Source organism: Mesoplodon densirostris, chromosome 2, assembly GCF_025265405.1.
Source record: "Mesoplodon densirostris isolate mMesDen1 chromosome 2, mMesDen1 primary haplotype, whole genome shotgun sequence".
Lineage (NCBI taxonomy): Eukaryota > Metazoa > Chordata > Mammalia > Artiodactyla > Ziphiidae > Mesoplodon > Mesoplodon densirostris.
In genome coordinates, this window is record NC_082662.1 from 170,154,006 (window position 1) to 170,166,527 (window position 12,522).

A 12,522-nucleotide genomic window follows, 5' to 3' on the forward strand; every position below is an offset into this window, starting at 1 on the left:
GAAGGGCAGGGGGACTGGCCTGGTGAGCCCAGAGCACAAGCCCAGGGGAGGAGAGCATGCTCTCTAGCCACACTGCCTGGGCTGGAAGTGACCTCGGACAGGTTACTAGACCTCTCTGCCTCATATTCCTCATCTGTAGGTGGGGATCACAGTACCTACTCATGGAGTTGTTCTCAGGGCTTGGGGTAATTTTTATCTCTTTAGTTTCCATGAGTTAGAGGTGTGGCGTACTTACATCAGTGCCTGATATAGTTGTGACTTGTGTAGCCACAGCAGCAGGGACCACGTGGCTTCGGAAAGTCCCCTGAGAGTCAACACTGACCACTTCCCATCCCCCCAGCCCCCAATCCTCCCTCCTCTCAGCCACCTCTGTCAATTTTAAACATTTCAACTTGCTTAAAGACATGTCACTTTAAAACAAACTTGCCTTAAAACATTTCACTTGCTTATCACACTATCTGCATATATTCATCTCATTAAAATTGAAATTAGATTCAAAATTTAATTCACAAATTAAATTTTTAAAAGCTATATTCTACAACATGATGCAATTCTATAAGAAAAAAATGAAAATATATATGCCTAGAAAAAAAAGGATTGAGAAGAGAACCCCAAAATGTAAAAAGTAGCAGTCTCTACGTGGTAGACTTACAGGTAGTTTTTATCTTTGGGGTTTTTCACATTTTACCACAATAAGCCTTTATAATCAGGTAATGAAAACAGTACATCTTTTTAATATAGTTGGGAAGTCAACCTTCCTGTCACACTCTCATTATCCCTGCTCTTTACCACAGATAAGCACTGGTCCTGGGTCCCCTGAGTCTTTTCTACGTTTTCCCCTTGACAGACCCTGGGTGCCCTCAGCCCGAGACTGAGGTGTGTGGGCACCTGTGGGTGGCCTTCCGGTGCCTCCCCTCCAAGGCCAGCTCCTCAGGCACCCTAGCCAGGGCTGCTCACCTCCGAGATGCTCGGGCCTTCACTCCCAGAGCACAGGCCTGCAGGACTGCCGCAGGCCTTGTTCTCTAAGAAAACGTTTTCCAGGCCTCACCCCCCAGGTGGGTTATAACGGCCCACTGGGGAGAGACAAAGGGGCAATCCTTTTCCTGCACTTTTCTGACTGGGAAGTTGCTTTATACAGAGGAAAAGTTCCACGTGGTCAAAGGTGGACTCCAAGGGGAGGGGATCGGTGAGCTCTGCCGGCTGATTAAGGATAAGGGAGAGGACTTCCCTCGTGGCGCAGTGGTTAAGAATCCGCCTGCCAATGCAGGGGACACGGGTTCGAGCCCTGGTCCGGGAAGATCCCACATGCCATGGAGCAACTAAGCCCGTGTGCCACAACTATTGAGCCTGCGCTCTAGAGCCCGTGAGCCACAGCTACTGATCCTGTGTGCCACAACTACTGAAGCCCGCGCATCTAGAGCCCATGCTCCGCAACAAGAGAACCCACCGCAATGAGAAGCCTGCGCACCGCAATGAAGAGTAGCCCCCACTCACCTCAACTAGAGAAAGCCCGCGCGCAGCAACGAAGATCCAACGCAGCCAAAAAGAAATAAATAAAATAAATAAATAAATAAATAAATAAATAATGGATAAGGGAGAGAGGAACTGTGGAGCGGAGGTAAGCCCTTGGTAAGGTTCTGGAACCTCGGGAACTTCCCCACATCGGCCCTAACTGTTAGCAGTTGCCTGCTCCCATAATGATTAGCAGGAAAACTCTCGAAATGGAAACGGGTCTGCATGCTTGCCTTTGATAGCAGCAAGAAAGAGGGAAGCAGGGAGATCTGGATGGCCCTCCTCAGCCCTCTAAGGGGTAGAAGGGGGCAGCCGGGTCAAGGCCTCCTGCAGAGGGGGGAAGACTTCCGGGTGGGGGGCCGGTGGTCCTGACCCAGAGGACTCTGGGCCTGAGCAGCGGCAAGTCCAGAGTGGGGTCCCCAGCAAAACTCCCCTTCACAGTATAAATCCCACGTCCTAAGTGAAGCTCAGGAAGTCTGGTTTAAAACCCAGATAGTAACTTGTTGAATTTTTAGAGGTCAAAGATACTTCTTCCTAGTACGTCATCTTTTAAGTTTGTCTATGTTGCCTTCATTGTTTACTCATTTATTTAACAAACACGATATAGTATGTGTTATTTGCCTGGTTCTATTCTAAGTGCTTCAAAGAAAAAATCAACACGTTGAAACAACTATATTTCATTTAAAAATAGAGGAAAAGAATTAATTTTTAAAAATCTCATTCCATATTTTTTGTAATTTTTAAGAGAAAAAGCTAAATATTTCTTTCTGATTGGCTTTTATACAAAATTCAAGACCTTAGGTACTTTCAACTAGGTTGACAGTGTCTCTTCGTAGTTGTCATTTCTTTACAGCATGCATGAAACACTGCCAACTTATCTATCAATTATCCTACAGATTTCAGGAGGTATACGAAACAATGGGGACCGCCCCCTTTACCATGCTGTGTGTCTGGTTAACCTGCCGGGCCCTGCAGGGCTTGGTGATGAATTGTGCCCGCAATTCAGTTGGGGAGCAGCGGGTGCCCCCGTGGCGAGGACACACAGAGGCTTAACTTCCCGTGTACAAGAGATCAACAGGTGGTATCTGGTGCCCGAGGAGTGGGCTCCTTGTCCATTTTCCATGGTGCCTTCATACCACAAGCGCTGTCCACTTCCATCCCAAGAGGGCCTGTGAAGGTGTTAGGGGAAACACTGACTGAAACCGCCCACCCGGGCCAGGCAAAGACAGCAACAATTTGCATGAGTTATTTTATGACAGGAGATCCTGGTTAGGAACACAGAACGAACAAGCCACCACCAACCAGAAGAATCGGAAAAGGTCAAAAGGAGAGAGGAGACGCCTGTCCACATGTCTTACCAGGCTCCCAGAATCCTCCTCGCTGGAATCCATCTTGGCTGAACGGTTGTGCGCACCACCAGAAAGGACCCTGAGTCAGAGTGATTGGCCAGAGACAACCGGAAGCTCATCCCATCACCATGAAACCCAAGGCTGCGAGCCGCGTGGCAGAGCGGTTCTCCTGGGGTCCCTCATCCTGCTGCTCTCTGCCCAGGCGCCCCTTCCCAATAAAGTCTCTCGCTTTGTCAGCACGTGTCTCCTCGGACAATTCATTTCCAAGCGTTAGACAAGGGCCCACTCTCAGGCCCTGGAAGGGGTCCCCTTCCTGCAACAAAGGGAGGCCCCCTCCCACAGACCTGGTTTTGCCAGCACCTCCCATTAAAATTAAGATCTCTGGGGAAACCGCAGTGCCTTAGCCTGACTGTTCTGGTCACAGCCCCTGCTTGTTCCAAAGGTGATCAAAGGGGCAGCAAGAAGCAAAATCGGCAGCATTTCCAGGCCAGGAAAAACACCTGGACCCTGTTGTTAAAACCCCTTTCCTCCACTGATATTTTGCCCCAAGGGGCTCAGTTGAGGTATTTCAAGGGCAGGCAACCAAGTATATTAGAGTTTTCCCCCCTTTGATCTATCAAAGCACTGGGTTGAAAATGCCATTTTATATCCAGAAGCCTGTAAGCCTCTCTGTTCTGAAAACAGAAAATTGTTACCCAGAAATGATTTTGCAGAAAATCTTTTAAAAATCTAGTAAAAATATATATATATTCTGTTCTTTCTTTTTTTTTTTTCCTTTTAATTAATTAATTTATTTATTTTTGGCTGCGTTGGGTCTTCGCTGCTGCGTGCAGGCTTTCTCTAGTTGCAGTGAACGGAGGCTACTCTTCGTTGCAGTGTGTGGGCTTCTCATTGTGGTGGCTTATCTTGTTGCAGAGCACAGGATGTAGGTGCACGCGCTTCAGTAGTTGTGGCTCGCGGGCTCTAGAGCGCAGGCTCAGTAGTTGTGGCGCACGGCCTTAGTTGCTCCCCGGCATGTGGGATCTTCCCAGACCAGGGCTCGAACCCGTGTTCCCTGCGTTGGCAGGCAGATTCTTAACCACTGTGCCACCAGGGAAGCCCCTGTTCTTTCTTATTCAAAGGAATCTTTCTTATTCTCTTAGAACCACTCTCTTGGAAGTTGCTCATATTTAATGGAAAGCAAATAAATTAATGGACTGGAATTAAGGTGTCAGGAAATCCGTGAATGGACCTGAGTGTATCACTTAACCCGCTGTCCTTCATTTTCTCTGATAGACAATGAGAGCTACCTTTACTTGCAACGTTAATAGTCCTACTTGTTTTATGTCTCATGGGAGGAAGGTCTTGAAATCCCAGCCAAGCTTTCTCTTGAAATGGAGTCTCAACTCTCCCATCTGTAAATGTCAGTGGCCCAGCAACTCTGCTCTGCTTTAGAATGAAATCGAGTGACAGTACATTTAGAATGAAATGCAGTGTAACACAGTAAACTGTAAGGACCTTGGACTGAAAACCCAGAAGGAGCTAAGAAAAGGCATAATGTGAAAACAGGAGCTTGAACTATGGCTGGGTGTAGAATACTGAGGGGTTTTTTGTTTTGTTTTGTTTTGTTGTTTTGCCAGTTTCACCTGTCCTTGCAGATTTCCTGATCACGGGTTGTTAGATTATATCTGCTGGAGTTGGAAGGAATCTGAGGGGTTTTTAACTTAGGGATCCCGTGGAAGGGCTGCAGAATCTGTGAAACCTCAACTTTGACATGTAAAATTTTGTTGTATGTGGGTGTGTTGATTTTAAGATATGCCCACACATTCTTTGATAATTCTCCCCTCAAACAGTGAAAGTTAACTACTCTCCCCTCCCTTGTGGGCTGTATTCAGAGACTTCCAGAAAAACAGTCATAAAGGCGTTTCATGCCCTCCTTGACATCTCTCTGTTCACCTGGAGGAAGCCAGCTGCCGTGTTGTGAGGACACCGTAGCCCTCACCAGCCACAAGAGTGAGCAACCTCAGAAGGGGCTCCTCCAAACTCTGTCAGGCCTGTGGACCAGGGCTTCTCAGCTTCAACATTATTGATATTTGGGGATCATTTCTGTGTGGAGAGCTCTCTTGTGTGCTATGGGAGGTTTAACAACATCTCTGACCTCCACTCACTAGATGCCAAGAGCACACACAACATACTCTTGGAGATAATCAAAGATGTCTCCAGACATTGCCAAGTGTCCCCGGGGGGCAAAGTCATCCCCAGTTGAGAGCCACTGTGTTAGATGATTGCAGCTCTGGTCGACCTCTCGACTTTAACCTCGTGAGCCAGGATCACCCAGCTAAGCTGCTTCTGGATCCCTGACCCACAGAAACTGTGAGATAATAAGCCACTACGTTCTCGGGAGTGATTTATAATGCAGCCGTACATAATCAGTTCAATGGACATGTGAATTTTCAGAGGAAAACAAAGGTCTTTACCTTTCTTCAGGTTCTCGGAGGCACCTGACCATAAAAGGTTTAAGAACCCCGGATCCAGCCGAGCCTCCTAACCTATGTAGAAATCTTTTCCACAACATCCTTGAGTGTTGGTCAAACCAACACTACTTGAATATTTCCCGTATTCCTACTTCATAAGCTCACTCAGTTCATTTTTTTAAACATTGACTTGTACGGAGCCAAAATCTGCTACCTGATCTTCCGCCTATGTGGCTGGTGGCCTGCGTTTTTTCAGATTTCCTTCCCAGCTCCTCAGTCCCTATCAAAACTTAGCTTGTCTATGCCCTGCCCCTTTTCCTTTTTTTTTTTAAGACCCCTGTTAACTAGTGAACTGTTTCTTGCTGCGCTGAAAGTATCAGCTCCAGTGTATATTACGTGTAGCACTTCTGGAAAAAAGAATGCCAGGCAAATCAGTGCTATGAGTGGTCCCTCCTGGTGGAAGTCCCCGCTTGTGTTTAGGGCATTAGCAACTGTGAATTGCTGGTCCTTTCTCTCCAAATTCCCTGACATCATGGACTTACTTCAACCATAGTTTCCTCCTGTCGGCCAAACGCCTTGGTCTGCAACGATGTTTATGGTTTCTTTCATCAAGTCAGGGGACTCCCACCAATCCATACTCACCTGTCGATCCTCCTTTCCTGGACTGCTGCCTTGAAGGCCCCTCCAGTCCTTATTGAAATCCAATATGACACTTTTCCTTTGCTACTTTGAAACGAGTCCAGCCCTATTACTTCTAAAGCCAGCCATTGTGGGTCAGGATTACTTGCCAGAAACAAAATTGATGCAAAAAGAAAGGCCACAGCGGAATGACATCACCCTTTGCAGAACTCACCCAACCAAAGAGAATGCAGAGATACTCACTGCTGAGAGCTTGTGCTCTAGGAGGCGCGTGCTCATAGGCTCAGGGTGCACAGCACAGCCTGCTCTCATTGGCTAAAAATGCATGCACAGTACTCTCAGAACAGAGGAAAGTTATGTGAAGAATTGTGCTGGCTTTTTTCTTCTTTTAAGAAAAATGTTTCTAGAGACAAATAACCTCATAATGAATTGCTGCCATGCAAGATGGCCTTATATTAGGGTGTGCACCTATAGTCACTCTCCTACTTAGAAAAGAGACCAAATTAAAAGCATGTGTCTCCTGAAAAGCCATAAAAATGTAATCTAATGATAGAACTTTTAGATGCCTTCTACCTTCTTTGGCCACCCCTTACAAACTTGATAAACTATCAAAAGCAGTTGGTATATTTACTTGTGTGTTTCGCTCTTCTAGTCTGAGGTCCTGGCAGGTGGGACCTAAGTCTGGTTTATCTTTATCTTCTTCAGTCCTCCTTGTGCAGTTAATGAGTTTGTACACTGCACAAGGATGCCCAGCCAAGCGGGTAATGGAGGGCTGAAATCCAGCCCGCTCTTCCTGAATCAAGCTCCATGCCTTGTGGGGTTGTATCTACCCAGAGGAGGTATACTTTTCCTGTTTTATTTGATATATAACTTTTTCTCATTCCTCAACAGTGCCCTTTGATTTCTCATCTCCTGATCATTGTGGGAGCCCAATAAATGTTTGTTGAAAGAAGAAATAAATCAATGAAAGAATGAATGGACATACTTTGCTTTCAAAGGAGGCGAATGGGCAAGGCAGACACTATTTCTTTGCCAGCCCAACAATCATTCCCCTCCTGCCTGGCCCTTTTTTTTTTTTTCCTGATATCTACTTCTCCCCAACTCTCCCCCACTTAGCTCAGGGTAAATCCTGAGGAGTCTAAGACAGTGGTCCTCAATCTTGGCTACACATTTGTACAACCTCGGAAGATGTTTAAAAATCCCTATGCCAAGGATACAGCCCAGACCAATTAAAGTGGACGGTGAGGGGCTGGGCATCAGGGATCAGTGATTTTTAAAGCTCCCCAGGGTATTCCACATACACACAGCACCTGGCTGATAACTGACACCACTGGTCTAAGCCAACTATGGGGGTCCCGTTCCCCTTGCTGGCACATCAAGGAAGGAGCATGTGACCCAATTCGGGCCAATGAGGCATAAGAAGAAGTCTGCCAAGAGCTTTTGGAAAAGAGGTCCTCTTTTCCAAAAGAAGTAGAAGAGGGGGCTCCTCCCCCGGGCACTCTGATGTCTGGATGCCTAGACGTGATGTAATCATCAGTCCCCACGAGAAGAGCCCTCTCGAGTACAAGGTGATATGCTGAGGAAGGCAGAACAAGGAGAGAGAAGGGCCCCAGGCCCTGCTAACCTCCCCAGACTGGACACCCAGCAGCCCGAGGCTGCCCCTCCTCCAGGAGTCTCACCGCCTGAGACAATACCATTTCTTTATTGTTTAAAGCCATTCGAGCGAGGCTGTTACAAAGATCATAACTGATACAGTTAAGAATTCTCAATATATAAAGGACTCAATACATAAAGGACTTTAAAAAGATTTTCCTCATTGGAGGGAAAGCTCAGTGTGTGTATGTGTGTGTGTGTGTGTGTGTGTGTCTAAAAAGATTTTCCTTATTGGAGGGAAAGCTCAGTGTGTGTGTGTGTGTGTGTGTGTGTGTGTGTGTCCCCCTAAAGGAACAGCAACTTCTAAGGAACCAACGAAACAGAACAGGAAGGCAGAGGAAGAAAAGGGAATAAAAGCCAAGAGCTAAATGTAGACAAAACCCATATACATCGTTTGGGAGGAGATTATGCTTTGGAAGAGGAATTAGAATGATACAGGAAGAAATTAAGAGGAGGTGCCGAATAACTTTGGGAACTTAAAACTGCTGATGATTTACGGAGAGGTACTATGGTTTGCTGAATGAACACAGAGGCCCAGGGGAAGGGCTAGAATTAAAGAGCTAAGGTAGTAGGAGAAAGAACCAGTTCTAGGACCGGAGCTAGAGGCAGTGAATGCAAAAAGAGTTATTAAATACCCATTCCATGTTTGCTCATGGAGCTGACACAATAAATCCAAGAACACTTGCAACCAAAGTACAAGATTTGCTCTCAAAAAAAACAATTGGGAGCACTCTATTGTGTGCTCATAAGATGCACACAGTGACTACTGGCTGAATAAATTAGGGACTATATATGATCAAGAAGCAAATTGTTGGGTAAGGGCTATTGTGTCTTTGAAGCATAGAGAAAGGAAAATTAGCAGAGTGGCTGGAATGATTCTGGAAGGGACCGTGGAAATATAGGAGCTGGATCTTGAAATTTACAGAGAATTTATTTGGGCATAGAAAATGCAGAGGGACTTAATGATATTGTGGTGGGTCATTAAATTCTCAGTCATAGATGCCTGGCGGTTTCTGCAGGATAAATAATTCCTATTATTATGATCCAGAGACAAGCACATTATCGACACAGTAGCATTTGATGTGTGACTAATTGTTTTTCATTTGAAAAATAAGAAGTATTTCATTCAAACAGAAAAAAAATGTATGAAAAATCTTGAGAGTGACTAATATAATCTTTGTGCCACTCTTTTCAAAGTTAGCAGTTTTTATATTTTTTAATTAGTAACAGGCACCATGCAGAAGCTTAACTGAAAGAGGGCCTTTTTTTTTTTTTTTAAAGAAGATGGGGGGTAGGAGTTTATTAATTTATTTATTTATTTTTGCTGTGTTGCGTCTTCGTTTCTGTGTGAGTGCTTTCTCTAGTTGTGGCAAGTGGGGGCCACTCTTCATCACAGTGCACAGGCTCCAGATGCGCAGGCTCAGTAGCTGTGGCTCACAGGCCTAGTTGCTCCGCGGCATGTGGGATACTCCCAGACCAGGGCTCGAACCCGTGTCCCCTGCACTGGCAGGCAGATTGTCAACCACTGCGCCACCAGGGAAACCCCGAAAGAGAGCCTTTTTGAAGCTAGGTGCTCATGTCGCTGAGAAATTGAAGCTGTCATAGTCACTCAGTGGTGAGGACCATAAGCTGCCTAACTGCCACTTGCTAGCAATGTGATCCTGGAAAGTTTTTTAAACTCTTGGTACATCAGTAAATTCTTAAATTCTTAACTACTAGTTATTATATAAATGCAAAATAACAATTATCACAAGCATGCAAAATAGTTTAAGGCCTAAAATCAGGTAGGCCAGAAAAAAGAAAAAAGTAATAACCAATAATTATGAAATAATAACCAAATAACCAAAGTTACCTACTATTGACATTTTCATGTATTTCTTTCCTATCTTTTTTTATGTAAAAATTTTCTATATAAAAATTTTTAATAATATTATTTAATACATTTGAGACATCATCCATACAAAGTTAGCTTTACTTTATTTATTTATTTATTTTATTTATTTTTGGCCATGCCAAGCAGCACATGGGATCTTATTTCCCCAACCAGGGATCGAACCCGTGCCCGCTGCAGAGGAAGCACAGAGCCTTAATCACTGGGACCACCAGGGAAGTCCCCATATACAATGTTTGAGTTGTAACCCTACTGTATGTACAATGTTGCATCTTACTTTTCTGGGAGGAATTTCTTAAAATCCACCACCTTCAAATCAACCTACAATATATTTTGAAGTCTGTTCACATACAGTCTTCTGAGCTCTTTTTTTTTTTAATAACACTTTTGGATTGGTAGAAATGCCCACATTGTTGGGGACTCCGAAGTGTCAACCTGCCTCAGGCAATGATGCTCTTCATCCTGTTCTGTGATTCTTGAGAGTAGTGGGCACCGCCTGATTCAACTTTGCACTCTCAGCTCTAGGCAAATAAGTGCCCGACATGAAGGCAGGACTGAGGACACTCTGGCTGAATGAATGAATGAGTAAATGAATTAACAAGGATTTGGTTGCTTGAAGCTTATTTAAGACTAAGGAGACCACTTTAAGTTCAACCAGCTTTATTCTGAATTGGATATTCTCTCTCCCTCTTTCTCTTGTGCTCCCTCCTTCTCTCTCTCTCTCTCTCTCTCTCTCTCTCTCTCTCTCTCTCACTTTCTCACTCTCCAGATGCTTATGCACATGTGGCAAAACAGAATCATTTCTAGATTATGACACTCATTTTTACACGACCTTGGCTCTTTTCCCAAAAATTGACATTTGGTGCGGCACACAGATACACGCTAGAGATCAGAAGGCCTGACCTGACATCCTAGGCCAGCACTTATGAGCCATGCCGTTTCACACCTCTTTCCTTGGCCTGGAGTGAACTTCCCGCCTGCACTGACTAGATAAATTATCCTTTAAAACTCAGCCAAAGCATCATCCTCTCTGGGAGCCTTTCCTGACCCCAAATACACCCCCAACCCTGCGCTACACCCATTGTCTCCTACGTTTATCACGTTCTGCCTAACTCCCTCACTAGATTGAAAACCTCTAGCAGGCAGGGACTGAGCTATTCTCAGTGCCTTGTAATTAGCAGATGCTCAGTAAATGCTCCGTGAATGAAAATGGATGTGATTTTGGGCAAGTTACTAAACGTTTCACTTTTTTTTTTTTTTTTTTTTTTTTTTTTGCGGTACGCAGGCCTCTCACTGCTGTGGCCTCTCCCGTTGCGGAGCACAGGCTCCGGACGCGCAGGCTCAGCGGCCATGGCTCACGGGCCCAGCCGCTCCACGGCATGTGGGATCCTCCTGGACCGGGGCATGAACCTGTGTCCGCTGCATCAGCAGGCGGACTCTCAACTACTATGCCACCAGGGAAGCCCAAACTTTCACTTTTATCTATAAAGTGGTGATAATAATAAGATGATGGATGTAAGTGTATTTAATGTAAAATGTAAATTGGCTTAATGTAAAATAGAAAAATCAAGAGCTTCTGTGACATTGTACCAGCATCATCCAGATCCAAAGTTACTATCTTTCCCTCAGTAGTATTTATTCAGGGGGCAAGAGCGTCAGGTGATTATCTAAAACATATGAGACCATAGAGGAGTCCTATACACTGAATAACACAATCAGCCACCATTTATAGCAGGTTTAAGCCCAGTGCTGTGTGAGAGGCCTTAAGTTTCTTACTTTTCCACTTTCATTAAAATCCAGTAAGGTGGGTTAAAATGTAACCATCATTTAGCATGAGGAAATGAGGTGCATGGAGGTAAAGTCACCTGTCCAAGGTGGTCGTAGTAGGCTGTTATATTGATGGCTCCCAGTGAAACATGCCTCCCTGTATGTACGCCTATTATCTTGCATCTGACTTGACCCGTGACTTGCTTTAACAAATAGAATACTTCAAAAGTGATGCTGGACCAGTTCTGGACCTGAGCCTGAAGAGATCGGTAGCTTCTGCTTCTGTGTTCTTGGAAGTCCTGAGGCACCATGTAAGAAACCTGGCTAGTCTGCTGGAGAGGCTGGCTGAGAAGGCTACCTGAAGGAGGAGAGGCCCTAAGCCCACATGGAGAATGAGAGAAGGGTTCTCATAATTTGATAATCAAATGTATTACAAAGTAATACATAATTTACTTAATTCTACTACGAATGTCCACTTAAAAGCTTCAGTTCTGAATTACAAAGGAACCCAGATGGAAGATCATCATTTTATTCTATTAATAAACTGAGACTGTCCAGCTTACCTGCTGATTTGAAAGCAGGTGTATCTACCTTGGGCACAGTGAATAATGGATATGGTCAGTATTTAATCAAGGATGACTATGATTACCCAAAAGCAAAATAGAGATCTAACACATCTTGTAAAAGGTGATCTCGAAGAAAACAAAGTATGTTTCCTTGAGTTGTCCACTTTGTATGATTCACTAATTGAGTGTTTAGAAAACATAAGTACTAAAGAGCCAAAGGAAGAAAGGTTAACATCTGCAAGGCATGTTAAGTAGATGAAATGTTTAAAATTGTAATTATTGAGGAAGATTTCTGTTTCCAGCCATGACAGAGTAACAGATACCATACATGCTCTCCTGCTGTAAGGAAGCTAGGAAAAACAAACTAAACAAATGTTCTTAGACATTGCGCAACACAAAACTGTGATCCTTGAGAAGGGAAAGGAATGAAATGAGCACAAGGATCACAAGGCTTTCTGCCTGGGGATATTTCCCAGACTGCTGTCGTGGAAGAAGAGAGTTTCATTGAGCTGAAGGACGGATTGGTTTCAGGAGACTATGATGGCTGGAATTTGCAAGGCAGAGTAACAGAGAGAAAGGAGCCCAGAGAAAGAGCCTGTGCAATAAATCTGCACAGGATCCCTTTGAGTCTCGTGTGGGAGACTAGCCGTGTATATCTAACATGAAATTCTACAAAGTCGGGCAAAAAATAA